The following is a 15,532-nucleotide window of genomic DNA, read 5'->3' as shown; positions in this document are numbered from 1 at the left end:
TGTTAAGAACGGCAGTCCTCCACATCTGTAAGTCCCTCATCCTTGGAGAAAATACTTAGAAAAACCATCATATCGCCTCCCATACATAAGGCCCTGGGTTCTAATCCCCAGCACTACAAAAAAAAAAAAAAAGGAATAGCAGAAAAACCATCGTATCAGTATGAACATGTACAGACATTTTTATTGTCGATCCTTTAAAAAATGCAACTATTTACATACCATTTACATTTTATTGGTTTTGCTTGTGATCTAGAGGTGATTTTAAATGTGTGGCAGGATTCTTGTAGGTAATACACTACAACATTCATGTAAGAAACTTGAGTCTCCACAGATTTTGTCATCATGAACCAGTCCTACACAGATGGTGAGAAACAACTGCGTTTATGAATATTTCTCTGGGTGGATAGATGGATGTGTATGTGTTCTCCTCATATCAAATAAGAATTTTCACTATTTACATTATCAGTACCTCTTAATGCATTTCCTTAGGATGGGTAGTTGAAGATGGACGGTATTGGGATTATTACATTTTACCTGTTTTTATGTAACTTCTTTCCTTCATAAAGATAATTGTATGCAAACACACTACAAAGAAAAACTGCCTGAAAAGTTTATTTTCACAGCTATTTTACTTATATAGTCACAAAAACTTGGCCTCTGCTTCCTTCCTTCCTCTCATTCTATATTTTTTTAAGCATTGGTTGGTTTCTTTTGATTTTTTTTCATTAAATTTTTTATTGTAAGGACACTTGGCATGAGATCTACCCTTTGGACAATCATCGTTGACTATAGTTACCTGACTGAACAGCAAATCTCCAGAGCCTATTCATCTTGCTGGACTGAAAATCTATTATTAGTAACTCCCAGTTTCCCTTCCCCTGGTTCCTGCTCACCACCCTTCCATCTTGATTCTATGAATTGGATTATTTCATATAACTTTGGTAAGTGGGACCATGCAATATTTATCTTTTGGTGACTTTACTGCACTTAGCGTTATGTTCTCAAGGTTCACCCTCCTTGTCAGATATTGCAAAATTTCCTTCTTTTACAAGGCTGAATAGTACTCTGTTATGTGTGTGTGTGTGTGTGTGTGTGTGTGCGCACGTGCGTGTATACACCACATATTTTTATCCATTCACCTTTGAATGGACAGTTATGTTCGTCACATGGTGAACATTGTCAATAGAGTAGCAATAAGTATGAGAGTGGTAATATCACTCTAAGACCCTGATATCAGTTCTTTTGGATAAATAGTGGGAAGTGGGATCACTTGATTGTATGGTAGGTCTACTTTTAATTTTTTGAGGCCCTGCAGTTGTCCACAGCAGCTGCGGGGACTGCATTCCCACCAGCAGGGTCCAGGGGTTACAGGAGTTGTGAGATGCTCCAGCTCTGGAGAGTCTGCAAATGATTATTCTCTCTCCCAGACACAATATTAAGGTTCTTTCAAGCTCTTTGTGGCCCACAGACTCCATCTTACAAGGGCTGAGACCTAACACAGGAGAGCTAAACCATTAGTGTTGACTCGTTAGCCTTCTTCTCTAAGCATGGCCAGCAGATGTCTGTGTTCTCTCTGTTCCAGACATTGGCAGCTCTGTGGTACAGGAGGGACGCTAACGGGCCAGCTTTAGACTGTCATTAGTACTACTTTAAGTTTCCTTACTGGACTTGCCATGAGAGACTTGCTGTCTCTCTCGGCGCCTGTGTGCGCACAGGGAGGCTGTACACGTGACGCCTCCACAGACGGAACACAGAGGTGCAAGTGGCCCACACTCAACAGAAACGTGTGTTAGAATTAAATATTTTAGAAAACTCCATATAATGTTTCCCCCATCTATATCATATCATATATAGACTGTAATACAGTTAAAGGTCATGGATTTGGAATCTACTTAAATTTATGGTTTACAACAAATTTGCCGTCATCTTTCCATGCACTGTGTACCGTTTGTGTATTTTATGTCTGCCAGAAGGTGGTTCTAACCTTAATTGTTTGTTTTTAATGCCAGGGGTCTTACTGGCTATCTAGTGATGACTTTGGAGCCCTTCTAAGAATAACACTTTAAAATCCATGAATTACATAGGATTACATTTAAAGCTGTTTCATTGAAACAGCTCTATCCACGGGCACTTTAGGGTTTGGAGGCTCCAGCTTAAGACCTGAAGCGTTCTAGGTTCTCAGTTTGCTCAGGCTGCAATAACAACTACCTCAGTGTGGGGCATAAGCAGTAGAAACTGCTATCTCATAGTTTTGGAGGCTAGAAGTCCATGATCAAGGGCCAGCAAGCATGGTGTCTGGGGAGGGCTCTCTTCCCACCTGCAGCCTCGCTGTGGCCATCTCCAAGCACACATGGCTTTTCTCTGGTACATGCTCATGGGAGGAGAGAGAGAGAGTGGACTCTCCGGTGATTCTTCTTAGCAGGTTGCTAATCCTGTCGGATCAGGGGCCCACCTTATAAGCCCATTTAACATTCAATACCCTCTTAGAGACCCCTCTCCAAATACAGTCCTGCTGAGAGTCACAGCTTCAACATGTGAATTTGGGGGACACAAACATTAGCCTATGGCAGTAGTACAGAGTTATTACATTTCTTTTTCCTTTTCTCCAGTGATCTTGGAGACTAAAGTCCTGGAACCCTGAGAAATGTAGGGTATCTAGGGACTCAGTGAAAGAAAGACACATACACAACCCCACAGAGAAGTGGGCATTGTTATTCAATGTGTCTTCATTCTATCCTGGTTGTAATTAAGTTGATCAGAGCATTTTTCCTAGGGTTAGGGAGTCTTAGAACAGAGAACCAACATTTAAGAAATAGAGTGGGCATAATCTCTGCTTACAAATGGAGGCAACTAGAAGCCAGTCAACTGTGTACAAAATGCAAAGAATCATACAAATATTAGTGTTTTCGATCTACTTGTTGAATTATCCTGTAGATATTTTCCTTCCCCCATCAGAGATGTTCAAGGCAATGTACAAGTATTACTTCCAATTCTAGAACAGAGGTGTGGTGGAGCACCTACTCAGCTAAGGGGGAGGCTGTGGGGCCGGGTGGGATCACTAAGCTCCTGAGGCACAGAGAATTGGCCAACCGCTATGGTCTGGACCAGAGTACCCTAAAGGCCATGTGTTGAAGACTTGGTCCTCTGGATGCTGGAAACTTTGGGGGCCCTGGTGGGAGAAAGGCAGATCACGGAGGGTGTGCACTTGAAGGGGACCCCAACCTCCTCTTCCTTTCTCTCTCTGCCCAGCCCTGGGGAGCAGGCTTGGTCCACCACACTCTCCACCCTACCAGGCTGCCTCCCCGCAGGCCTACAAGCAATGAGGCCAACAATGGACTAAACCTCCAAACTGTGAGCCAAAATGAACTTTTCCTCTTTTAGGTTAATTTATCTCAGGTGTGTGTTACAGTAGCAGAGAGCTAACACATCAACCATGGGCACCACGCGCAGGCTGCCCCAGGTTATCTCTGTGCCCCCAAGAGCCTCAGAAGCAGCTCTCCGCTCCTCTTCTCACTCTGGGAGCCTGACAGTCAAGATCCCCTTGGCTCTAAGATGGTGTCAGAACGCAACAGGCTACGGTGATGCTGGGGAATCAGCTTCAAGAGCTCCTATCAAAGGTGGAGCTGGCCCTGGACTTATGAGGCCCTTTCATAAACCTCTCCAAACACGCGTCGTCAAGCTGCACACATTGGACAGACCCTCTTCATACCTCTATAAGCAGTTAGCCAACCTGAAATTGAAAACTTGGCCGAAACCTCTGGCCACTACTCTTACGTGGATGAGAGCTTCTCCAGACACCAAGAAACACTTCTGTACATCATGGAGGTCAAGCGCTGGAGAAAGAGTGGACATGCTGGGCAGGTGCAGGTCACTGGGTTGCCAGTGTCACAGGGAAACGATGCCAGAAGGTGGCTGGAGGGAGGGAAGCCACAAGTGCCCGCCCAGAGAGAGAGTGCCTTCTGTGCTGCCCCAAAACATGGCCCCAGGGGGGAACTCAGGAAGTGAGTTTCAGGAGGTCCAGTGGGCTCCTTGGCTGAAATCCGGGGGTGTTCGCTGCCTGGAGTTACAGCTGTCCCTGTCCCATGCAGGACACCGTGGTCCACCTGCTGGTGTCCTGAGTCACCTCCATCCTGGCCACCGGGACCTCCCCAGAGTCAGGCACTCAGTCTTACACCCTTCGTTGGCTCTGTGCCTGATTTCCTTTTAAAACTGTAAGGAAAAATGCAGCTCAGCTCGGGACTGCGGTAGCTCCAGCCCCTCTGATGGAACTGGCGCTCCGAACGCCTGGTCTCAGTTGTGGCTTAACAATAGCTCCCAGAAATCCATGCCGGACACGGGAAATCACACAAGGGAATTTATTAAGCAAACAGTGCCTCCCTGCAGGGTAAGAGAGAAAATGAGAGGAAAAGAGAAAGGAAAGAGAAAGGGCGCGCGCTAGAGAGAGTGGAAAGTGAGAGGAGGAAAAGCAAGTGTGTAGGAGAGAGAAACGAGAAGGGAAAGATGGCAGTTGGATTCCGCCGGGCTAACGGGAATAACGGAGAAGGACACTTGCAAGCTGACTGATGAACCAATAGCTAGCCAGGATGTCCACAGACTGACAAGTGGTTGGGAGGCCGGGAAAATGGCTGCAAAGGAATGGGCGGAAGCAGCTTTATATATTACAAAAACCGGGCTGCCTTATGAGCGCATCTCTTGTTCTGTGACTCGTCCCTCCTAGAACCTTGTCCACCTCATTGGTGCACCGAGCTCAGTATGGGCAGTGAGCTTGGCGTCAGGATGCAGCCCCCAGGGCTACTCAGCCTGAGGCTTCAGGCCTGGCTTGGACTTCAGCTGTGTGACCCTGGGCAAGTTACTCAGTCACTCAGTTTCCACATTCTCAAAGTGGAGATGCTGCTGCTTACCTTGGGATACCTTGGGAGTGTCCTCAAGATGCACTTTCTCTGAGGTGTGAGAGTGTAAGAAAGCCTGTGGCAACGGTGTCAGGCCCGGAAGTCACCCTGTGTCGGCGTGAGGACTCTGTTGATCTTGTGAGGAGCCAGACTCCTCCATGGATTCTGTCCTCTGAGCTCTTCTCCGATGTTCCGTGTGGACAGCGTTTGAGTGAGGGGAGGCTGCTTTATCTTTCCGACGCGGGCCTCTTATTTCTCGCCTGAGAGCCTTTTGCTGTGGTGGCTGTGCTTCCACTTCAGCCAGACCTGCACCGTCTAACAGAACTTCCTTTCTACATGGATGGGCACGTTCGGGAGCTGGTGATCTAAGGCAGTAGCCGCACATGGCTCTTTAGCACTTGAAACGTGGCCAGTGGGACCCAAGAACTGAATTTTTAATTAAGTTGGAATGTGAATTTGACTATCCACATGTGGTTAGGGCAGCCACCCCGCACAGCTCAACCCTGAACGTTCCATTGCAGCTGGAGCAGTAGCCTGGCAGCTGCCTCCCTGCCTGGCATCTGGCTGTCACAGCCCTCTCATTGCCCCAGGGACCATCTCTGCTGTGCATTTGGCAGTATGCCCTTTATTCCCAGTTCACGGGAAGTCTCACCAGGAAATATTACTTGGATGTGTGGAATACTCGGGGCTCTCCAGAGAAACAGCCAACAGGAAACGTGTGTGTATGCACGTGCATGCATTTGGGCTCACCCGCTCAGACCATCCCAAACTTGGGCCAACTCCACTTAGGATTTTTCAACTCCAAAATGGTGCAAAAGCGATGTGCATTCAGTAGAAAACATACTGTGAGTTTCAAATTTCTTTACTGGGCTAGCCATATGCAATACAACACTGTCCCTGGTGGTTGGGCAGGGGCAGCAGTCCATCTCAACTCACAGCGCCCAATCAAAGGGGGGATTACAAGGGGCACAACCCAACTCCACCATGTGCTGTGGAGCTCTGCTAGGCTCCTCAGTTGGTTAGATGCTTTTCATTTATGACACTTTCAAATAATGATGAGCTTATCAGGACATCAACCCATTGTAACCCCACTGTAACAGCGTCCCTCCTCTGGGAGGGACTTATGATAATTGGCTCATGTGGTTATGGAGGATGAGAAGTCCCACCATCCAGCACCTGCTGGAGAAGCAGGAGAGCTGATTAAGTAATTCCCAGGCCATGTCCAGAGGCCTGAGGAATCAGAGAGGAAGGAGGAGGAACTGATGTAAGTTCCAGAGTCCAGAGGCCTCAGAACCAGGAGCTCCAATGTCCAAGGAGGAACAATCAGCTGTTCGAGCTCAAGAAGAGAGAGGGTTCACCCTTCCTCCACCTGTTGTTCTGTTCTGGGTTGGAAGATGGGGAGGGTGATCTCTTCCTCACAGACACCCCCAAAATGACACCTACCAGCTGTCTAGGCATCCCAGTCAAGGTGACACATAAACTGACCATCACAAGACACAAATTCATTCCTGTGTTTAGTCAGGGAATGAAATGGGTTTTCTACTTTGCCTTTTGGTCTGGTAACTTACACTAACAGATTCTTTTCTGATGTTAAACCACACGTGTATTTTCAGGAAAAATCCTTTTTGGTCATGATACATATTTATAACACATCACTGTATTTGATTTGATCATGTTTTACTACTATGATCATGAGTAAAATTTGTTTAATAATTCTTAGCATCCTTGCACATATCGAAATTATATGTCACATTGATACCGCTCTTTACCGGTGACGAGTCCTGCTTCCTCAGGTGCTGAAGTATAACTCCAGAGAAGCACGCTGAGGCAAATGTAGAGTGGAAATTAAGCTTTATTAAAGAAAAGTAAAAGCAGACTTCTCCCGGGTGGAAGAAGGAGACCCAAAGGCGGAATCCATGGGATGAGCAAATCTTGTCCTTTTTATGGGTTTTATTCTCCCATTCTCTCCCCCTTATCTCTTTCCTTCCTGCCTATGGGATTAGGCCTGGTTTTGCAGGTGAGAAGTAAATAGTGAAAAGTGGATGGGGCAGTGGGAGGGCCAAAGTGATGCAGCCAGGTAAGGGCCCAGGGGGCATTAATCAGCATCTTCCTGCCTGTAGTCTCTGACAAGGGCAGGTAAATTTGGTTATCAATGGGCTCTGCAGGTCCTTGACATTACATTCTCCAGGGCAGTCTCCAACTTCCAGAGGCAGATGGCTTTTATGGCCTCCGTTTCCTCCATCTGACCCAATCCCCTATTTCTACACTAACTGCCTATCCCCAAGTCTGGCTTCAACATCATGAAATGAGTTGGGAAATTTTCTCTATTTTTTTCTATTCTCTCAAACATTTTTTTTTTTTTCTTTTAAGGGATGGGGCGTCTTTCTCTGCTCTTTGAAAATCTGAGAAAATTCCCGTAATGCCATCTGAGCATGCTCTCTCCATGGCTAAGAGGGCAGGGTTTTTTTAAAAGTTCGATTCCCTGGATTCCTGGTATCTTGGAGAGTTACTTTTGTTAATTCACCTAGTTTTCCTGCATGCTCTTCCATCCCTGTAGGTCTTCCAGGAGCTCACTGGACCCGTGGTTGTTTTGCCAGGCTCAGGATGGGCTCCTGCAGGTGGGTGACCCCTTGACCCCTTGATTGCCACCACCCCCCTTCTTGCTTCACAGAGGACTCAAGGTACAATATCATATCTCCCCACATATCAAGGAACTCCCCCACCGGTGTCCTACCCTGCTTCTGGCCTAATTTACGTTTTTTAATATTTTTTAGTTGTCAGTGGACCTTTATTTTATTTAATTTATTTATTTATTTATCTGTGGTGCTGAGGATGGAACCCAGTGCCTCACACATGCAGGGCAAACGCTCTGCCACTGAGCCACAACCCCAGACCTGCTTCTGGCCTAATTTGCTGTGTTTATTCCAGAAACTCGGGAGGGTCACCCCTGGGAGGAAGGCCACGGTATGGGTTTCCGACTCCCCGGCTCTTTGGCTCTTCGGCTGCTTGTCTCTGATTTAAAGAGGCACTTTAGATCCCCTGGTCTGGGAGGTCAGGGCTCGCCCCACACAACTGCGCCCGGCCAAGGGTCTCCAGGGCCGCCGGGGCTCTGCGGGGGAAGCGGTCCTCCCACCCGGCCGGCGTCGGTCCTGCACGGCCCAGAGGCCTAAAGGCAGCAGGCGGCTTAGGGAGTCAGCGGCCCAGCCCACCCGCGGCCCGGCCCCTCGGCCTGACCTGCCGGGCAGTCCTGGGCTCTCTAAAGTTGGAGCGCGGACCTGCCGTCCTGCCCTGGGGCCCTGTCCCGCGCGCGGGCAGGACTCCACGAACTGCCGCCGGCGCAGAGGTCGGGACGCAGCCACTGCGGTAGGAGCACCGAATTGGCTTTGGGTGGAGGAAACTGCGCAGAGCGCCATTTTCTGAGAAGCAGAGCGAAGATTGGAAGCCCCGGGCCACCAGCGAAGGTCGCCGCGCCGCCCGCCTCGGGAGGAAGCCGGGGCTCCGGCCGGCGGCCGCCAGGGGGCGGTGCGCCCTCGCCTTTGCTCCAGGGAGCGCGGCCGCCGGATGGTGGCTCCGTGCCCAGCCAGAGAACGCTGCCCTGTCCTTCAAGGAGATCCTGCCTGAAGTGCTGACCTCTGGACTCACACTCCACGGCCCTCCAAAGGTGGGATTTTTCAGGCCCTCCAAGAACGACAGAGATGGGCTCAAAACCACTACAGAATCCCGCAGGGTGGTCACCTACGGGAAGAAATTGCAGAGCTGCCACATTCGGGAACAATCTAGGAGCTGAGGACCAAGAAAGAGGACATCATCAGTTGGGTGGTGACGGCAGGGGTCTACAGAGGGGGCTTGACAGTCTACCCGACCCTGAGGACCTGGAAGGCGGGATGGAGCGGAAAGCCCCTGTGCCTGTCTGTCGGGTCTGGGAATAAAGGCAGTTAACAGATACGGCGCACCTGCCTGCTACGAGTCCGCGTTGCCTCCTGTAGTCCAAACCCCGGGCCTCTGAGGCAGACCTGCCGCCGTCTTCACGACACAGGTGAGGAAAGGAGGCTCAGCAGAGTCCCCTTGTCCAGTGCGCATCAGGCAGCAGAATCAAGGCTGGACCCCAAGGCTGACTGACACCAGAGTCCAGAGCTTTTCTAACATCACAACCACAGCAGTAAAAGGTGGACTCCACTGAGCACTTAATAGCTGCCAACCTTACTAGCACAGCTGTCCTTTGGTATCCAGGAGGGATGGGCTCACAGCTGACAGAATTGGAGAGGTTTAAGTCTCCTGTGTAAAATGCAGTGTTTGCATGTAACCTCCTCACTTCCTTCCACATGCTTTAAATCATCTCTGGATTACTCATAATACCCAATAGAATGTGAATATCATGTAAATCGCTGTTCTACTGCATTCTTTACAGGATAAAGGTAACTCCACACGTTCAGTGCAGGCACAAGACTTTTTAAATATTTTCAGTTTGTGGTTGGCTGAATCCGCAGTGGGGGAACCCACAGGGACATAGGGCCAACTGTATGTACTTTTCAATTCTTTATTTAATCCTCACCACGACCCTATGATAGGTAGCAGTAGTAGTAGTCCCACTTTACAGAGAGATGACTAAATCACAAAGGGTAAAGAAACTAGCCCTCTGGTACACAGCTAGTAAGTGGTAGAGCTGGATCTGAGGCCTGGCAATCCTGCTGCAGAGTTCACCCTCTAGCTGCTATGTTCTGCTGCTCAGCCTGTTGTAGGTGCCCCTATCTACTTCTTCCATCCAAGACAAGTTGAGAATCATGAAAACTCCGTGATGTTCAGCCAGGAAGGCTGAAGCCATCTACCTGCCTGGAGCTCAGGCATGCCCTTAGCCACATTTCAAGAGACCCCTCTACAGACGGCACTTTTTAAAGCACCAATATCTGATACCTGTGTGTTGCCTTTCCCCAGTGAGCAGGTGGGTTATAGAGTTCAATCCTGGAAAGTGGTATCTGACCAGTAGGTTCCTTTCAGAGTTCAGGAAGGTGAAGCAGGCCCCACCCAGGTTACTTCTGCATGACCACCATCTGCAGGAAACCCCTGCTGACACTGGTGTATGAAGAGGGTACAGCTTGTGTAAACCAGGTTCCTGAAGATTGGCTATTTCTGTGGCCATCATTTTAAACTGTGGGATTCCTGCCCAAAGCGGACAGTATCTTTTCCAGCTATGATGGGCTAGTGGGTAGCCTTGAACTCCACAGTATCTAATGTGTTGCTGGCAAGTGTCTGAATGACAGGGTTTTAATTGTTACTGTTGTTTGGTTTGGATTCTTGGTAGAATGCCAATAATAGGAGCCTCAGGTTTTTCTGCTGTTGCCAATGGAAGGAGGCACTGTCTGCATGTGTCCTGATGCCTGGCACAGCAAGCTTCTGACCGGATAACTGGTGTTAATACACATTTACCAGCACTTAGTATGTCAAAATGAGTTACTCCAATGCCTAGTCTATTCCAACCATTTCTATATCATTTAGTGGATACCTAGGAACAAGCCAGGCTAGGACGATGGCTCAGTTCCTTCTGGTTGCCTTGGAGAGTACAAGGGAGACCACAAAATGCATGGTGTCTACCCTCCATTTTTGATATGACCAAGGGAGATTACTGGACTGTGCTTGCTCCAACAGAAAATCACTTCTATTTAATTTGCCCTACTGTGTAAGCAGTGGTCCTCAGCTTTGGGGTTAGAATCACTTTGAACATTTTTGAAAACTCCTTGCCCAGGCCGCAAGGAGTAATGAAATCGGAGTGTCTGGGAATAGAATCACGTAGCTTTCAAATCTCCCAGGTGACTCTTCCTAGTTTCTGTGCCCCGCCCTCCCACCTCCGACCCTAATAGGTGACTCACTGGGCAGGGCACCTACAGAACCAGACAGGGTCGAAAATCCCTGTGGGCCGGAGACCCCGAACATTCCTGGAGAACCTGAATATTGACTAGACTGAATTCAAGGAAGCAAGTTCCAAGACATTTGCAATGATTCAGATTGGAAATTGAGCCAGGTGTGGTGGTGCACACCTGTAATCCCAGCAGCTCGGGAGGCTTGAAGCAGGAGGATTACAAGTTCGAGGTCAGCCTCAGCAATTTAGCAAGGCTCTAAGCAACTTAGTAAGACCCTATCTCAAAATCAAATAAAAGGGCTGGGGTCATGGTTCAGTTGCAAGGTGCCCCTGGATTCAATCAATCCGTGGTACCCCCTCTCCGCCCCCCAAAAAATTACAGGGTAGTTTTACAAGAAGGAAAGCATATTTGCAGAAGGCAGTCCAGGTTGGAGGTAAACTGGCCTCAGTCATTTGGAGTAGGTTGAGCTGGGTCTTGGTCCCAAAGGCAGCCTCATCTGGTAACAGACAGGTTTCCCTTTGCTTATTCCTGAGCTTCAGTGAAATCTGCACACAGACTGACGGCCTGGTCTGAGCTGTAACTGGGGAGGCAGGGATGAGCCTTAGAAGGAGAGCGGGAGCCTTGTTCAGGCTGAGGTGGTGGCTGGACACGGCAGCAAGGGGCAGCAGTGGCATGAGCAGGCACCACAGCAGAGCCAGGGGGCAGCAGAAGCACAGTGAACCCCCTGCCCTGCGACTGCCTGCAGTGCCACACCCCTGAATGGGGACGGAAGCTCCAGGTGAAGCGGGCAGGAGGGCAAAGAGGCATTACCCTTCGGACAGTGATCCGTGCAACCTCCCTGTGCTCAGAGAAAGTGAAGTCTGCCACCCGAAAGAATCACCCAGCTGCTCAGCGGCGTAGCTTAAGCCCTGATCGAAGTTCCCAAGCCCCCACACAAACAGGTCAGTTTTCCTGCGGCCTTAACTGTTGGACAGACAGAAGTCTCCACGGTTGCTGCAGGGAGAAAATCTCCGACAAGCGAGCAGAACGGGGGTCAGAGCTCCAGGACACGAGGGCATGGTAGTAATGTGTGTCGTACTGGGTGGCAACCTCGCGAGTGGAATCCTCCTCCTAGCTGGTGTGGTCAGGAGTAGCAATGGCCACGTGAAGCTGGTGCTTTCTTAATCTGTGTTGTCTGAATTATTTAGTCTCTAGCCTCCCCACGAGAGAACGCTGGAGGAAGCCAGGCGATAACCCGGGTTTGGCCAGCAACAGTGTAATTTTGAAACATCTATAGGATTCCTGTTTACCTTTTCCAGAACCCTCACCAACTGTGTCACACTATCCCTCTAGTCATAATTTCAAGCACTGTGTCTCCATAGCAATGACTCGGCTCCCGTTGCCATGGCAATCGTCTAGGGCAAGAACACTTCCATCAATCCTTCCCCTCCTTCCTGTTACCATTGTCAGTTTTCAATCCGGGCTCTTATTATATCTTTCAGCACCGGCCTGAAAAATAATAGGTGGTCAGTGTATTGAAGAAACAGCCTGCTCGAGACTATTAAAACAGACCTTACCTGTTCTTTCTGTCTCCAGGCTTGGTCCTGTGGGTTATTACGCCTTGTCATCTTTTTTTATTTACTGGAATTTTTAAATTACAGAAGCACAGGCTCATTTTAGAAAACTCAAACAATAAAAATGCCTGCAAAGTTAAAAATAAACCATTCCTCTCTCCACTAAAATCAATGCTGTGGATCGACAATTTAAGCATAAAATAAATCTCTAGAGGAACTTATATGATGAGAAAGATTGTTTTAAATAAGATGAAAATCCAGAAATCATAGAGAAATGAAATTAATCTATTTGTCCACATAAATATTTCAAAAAACTATATGGGGGGAAAATTCCATTAACAAAGTAAAAAGATCAATGACAAATGGGAAAATGGATTTGCAAAACAAACGATAAAAAGTTTAACTTCTGGGGCTGGGGAGATAGCTCAGTTGGTAGAGTGCTTGCCTTGTAAGCACAAGGCCCTGGGTTCGATCCCCAGCCCCACCAAAAAAAAAAAAAAAAAAAGAAGTTTAACTTCTTCAGTTATCAACAAGTTTTGCAAGTCAGTATGGAAAAATGGTCAAATTACCTAACGTTTGTAGAAAAATGAACACAACTGGTTGCATAAGATGCACAGCCTGACTCATAATCAAATAAATGCAGTGATCAAAACAGTAATGAATATAAAGATGAGTTTTTTCTGACTCTGATTGGTAAAGAGAGGCACAAGGACCCCCTGGTGCTGCAGGCCTGAGGGGAGCTCCCAAGCCCTGGGTGGAACTGTGTGCTACACATTCTGTCTGGAAAATTCGCCAGTGTTTGTCAAAATTAAAGATGCAAATCTCCTTCCACTGGTACTCCCTCTCCCAGAAGTTCACCCAAGAGGCAGAGCTGCACATGTTTAGCAAAATCCACATATAATCATGTTTGTCGCTACATTGTTTGACAAAAGCAAAACACTGGAAATACCTAGAATTCATGAGTGGGGCGGGTTAATAAGTAGGAGTAAATGCCTGTGATGGATGGTAGCTCTGATCTTCAAGAACCAAAAGAAGAAACTGCAATGTAAGAGTAAGAACATAACCGGATGCATCGATGAGGTGTGTGTGTGTGCGTGGAACCAGCTTGAACAACAGAAAACAGTTACCAATGGTTTGGGAGCTGGTGTGAAGAAAAGGAAAGGAACTTTTATTTTCATTTTGTATCTTTTACTCATTAAATTTTTCATGATTGCTTTTTTCCACATATGACATTTAAAGACCATCAGCAGGGTTTCTTCACTTCTCTTCCCCCACCACAATGGCCAGAGATGCTTTTTAGTTTTTTCTCTACATATACAGGAAAGATGCAAATATGTGTCTTTGAATATGCATGACTATATATATACATAGTTCTGCAATTTTCTTTTCTTAGTTTACATATCATTCACATCTTTCCATGTAAAGGCACACTAGATGAAATTCCATAGTAAAAATAGGCCACAACTTATTTACCCTTTCTTCTGTTGTTTTTTTTTTTGTTTTTTTTTTCCCCCCCCAAAAGTTTGCCTTTGCCTTCAATTCTACAATGGCCACGTTTTGCATAATTTATCTGTGTGTCTGTGTATTTCTGTGGGTCGATTTCCCCAGTGGCACTCTAAATAAAAACAGGACAGAATCACTGGAGATCAACCCAACTCAAGCAGGTGACTTAAAACTTGCTCTTAGGACATATTTTTAAAATTTTAAAAATTTGTTCTAATTAGTTATACCTGACAGTAGAATGTATGTATGCACTTTGATATATCATACATAAGTGGAGAATAATTTCTCCTTTTTTTGATTGTACATGCTGTGGATTCACATTGGTCATGCAGTCATACCTGTACATGAGGAATTAATTTGTTTCATTCTACCATCCTTCCTATCCCTTATCCCCTCCCCTTCCTTCACTCCCCTCTACCTAATCTAAAGTAACTCTTATGACACCTTTTGAGCTTGCACTGAAAAACACAGTCACACGGAGAATACAAGCCCACAGGGTGGGATCGCTCTCCACCTTCAGCCCCAGCAAGGACAGGGAAGGAAGGAAGGCTCAGGGTCGTGCGACCCCGTCCAACCCAGTCTGCCGTCCTAAGGGGATCTGCAGTTTTAGCCTTATCTTTCGGTTAAGGGCATCAATTCCTTCAGCAGATGCTGTCTGTGTCCTGTCCACAGCCCTAACACTCACTCCCACTGGCCAGTGCCCTTTACAGTGAGCATCTGCCATTTCCCTCCTCTAGGAAGATCTCCACTGGCCAAGAGCCCTGTCCTGGTACTCCCCCTTCCTCTGGTCTCATGCCACTTTCAGAAGAGAAGCTGTCCTTTAAAGGTGGCATCTCCCGCAGAGCTGACACACCTGGGCACAGTGGCTGTCCTGCTCCACATCCCTCATGGTGACAGCAGAGCTGGAGAGGCCACGCAGGTCTCGGGGCAGCTGACCAGCATCCCCGCATACCGCCTTGGCCCTTGAGGGCTGCAGAGCAGCAGAGGAGATGGATGCGGGTGGGATGGTGGGGCAGCCGGTACCTCCCTAGGTTCCCAGCATGGAAGGCCGCTTTCCCCAGGGACCACAGACCCTCATGGACACGGTTTCCCCGCCCTGAGATGTCTCGTCCTATTTTCAGTAGACTATTTTTGGAGCAGTTTCAGGTTCACAGCAACACAGAGCAGAAAGTTCGGAGAGCTCCCACCGGTCCCCTCGCCCTGACGTAGACCTCCCCCTCCCCCACCATTGTAACACTTGGTACGCTGAAGCTGTAGGGACGCATGTCAAGGCCCACAGTCAACCCAGGGTTCACCCTTGGTGTCCCTACGTCCTTTGGGTATGGACAAATGTGCAACGCATGTGTCCCTAGGCCAGTGTCTTACAGAAGACTAACTGCTCTGAAACCCTGTGCTCTGCCTATCCGTCCCTCTGTCCCCACTGGGAAATCACTGATAATTTATTCTCTGTAGCGTCGCTTCTTCCAGAATGTCACACGGCAGCTGGACTCGTGCTGCAGGAGGTTTCAGACTGGCTGCCTTCCCCACAGCGTCCACACTTCCTCCTGCTTCCTCACGGCTGCAGGACGCATCGGTTTTAGCACTGAGTAGCATTCCATTGTCTAAACGTGGCACAGTGTGTTGGTCCATGCACCTGCCGACGGCCATCCCGGCCACTTCCAAGTTGGGCAGTTATGAAGAAAGCTGCTGGGAACACCCACGTGCCCGTTCCTATGTGAATGTCTTCAGCAGG

At 48.1% G+C, this 15,532-nt stretch overlaps 1 non-coding gene across 1 annotated transcript; it reads left to right on the top strand.

Annotated features, from left to right (window-relative positions):
- The first annotated feature begins 12,707 nt into the window (after positions 1-12,707).
- Positions 12,708-12,784, top strand: Trnat-ugu (transfer RNA threonine (anticodon UGU)). The gene has a single exon. It is a non-coding gene; the product is annotated as a tRNA-Thr (tRNA).
- Positions 12,785-15,532: the final 2,748 nt, after the last annotated feature.

Source organism: Sciurus carolinensis, chromosome 12, assembly GCF_902686445.1.
Source record: "Sciurus carolinensis chromosome 12, mSciCar1.2, whole genome shotgun sequence".
Lineage (NCBI taxonomy): Eukaryota > Metazoa > Chordata > Mammalia > Rodentia > Sciuridae > Sciurus > Sciurus carolinensis.
This window is presented reverse-complemented; position numbering and strand designations above follow the sequence as displayed.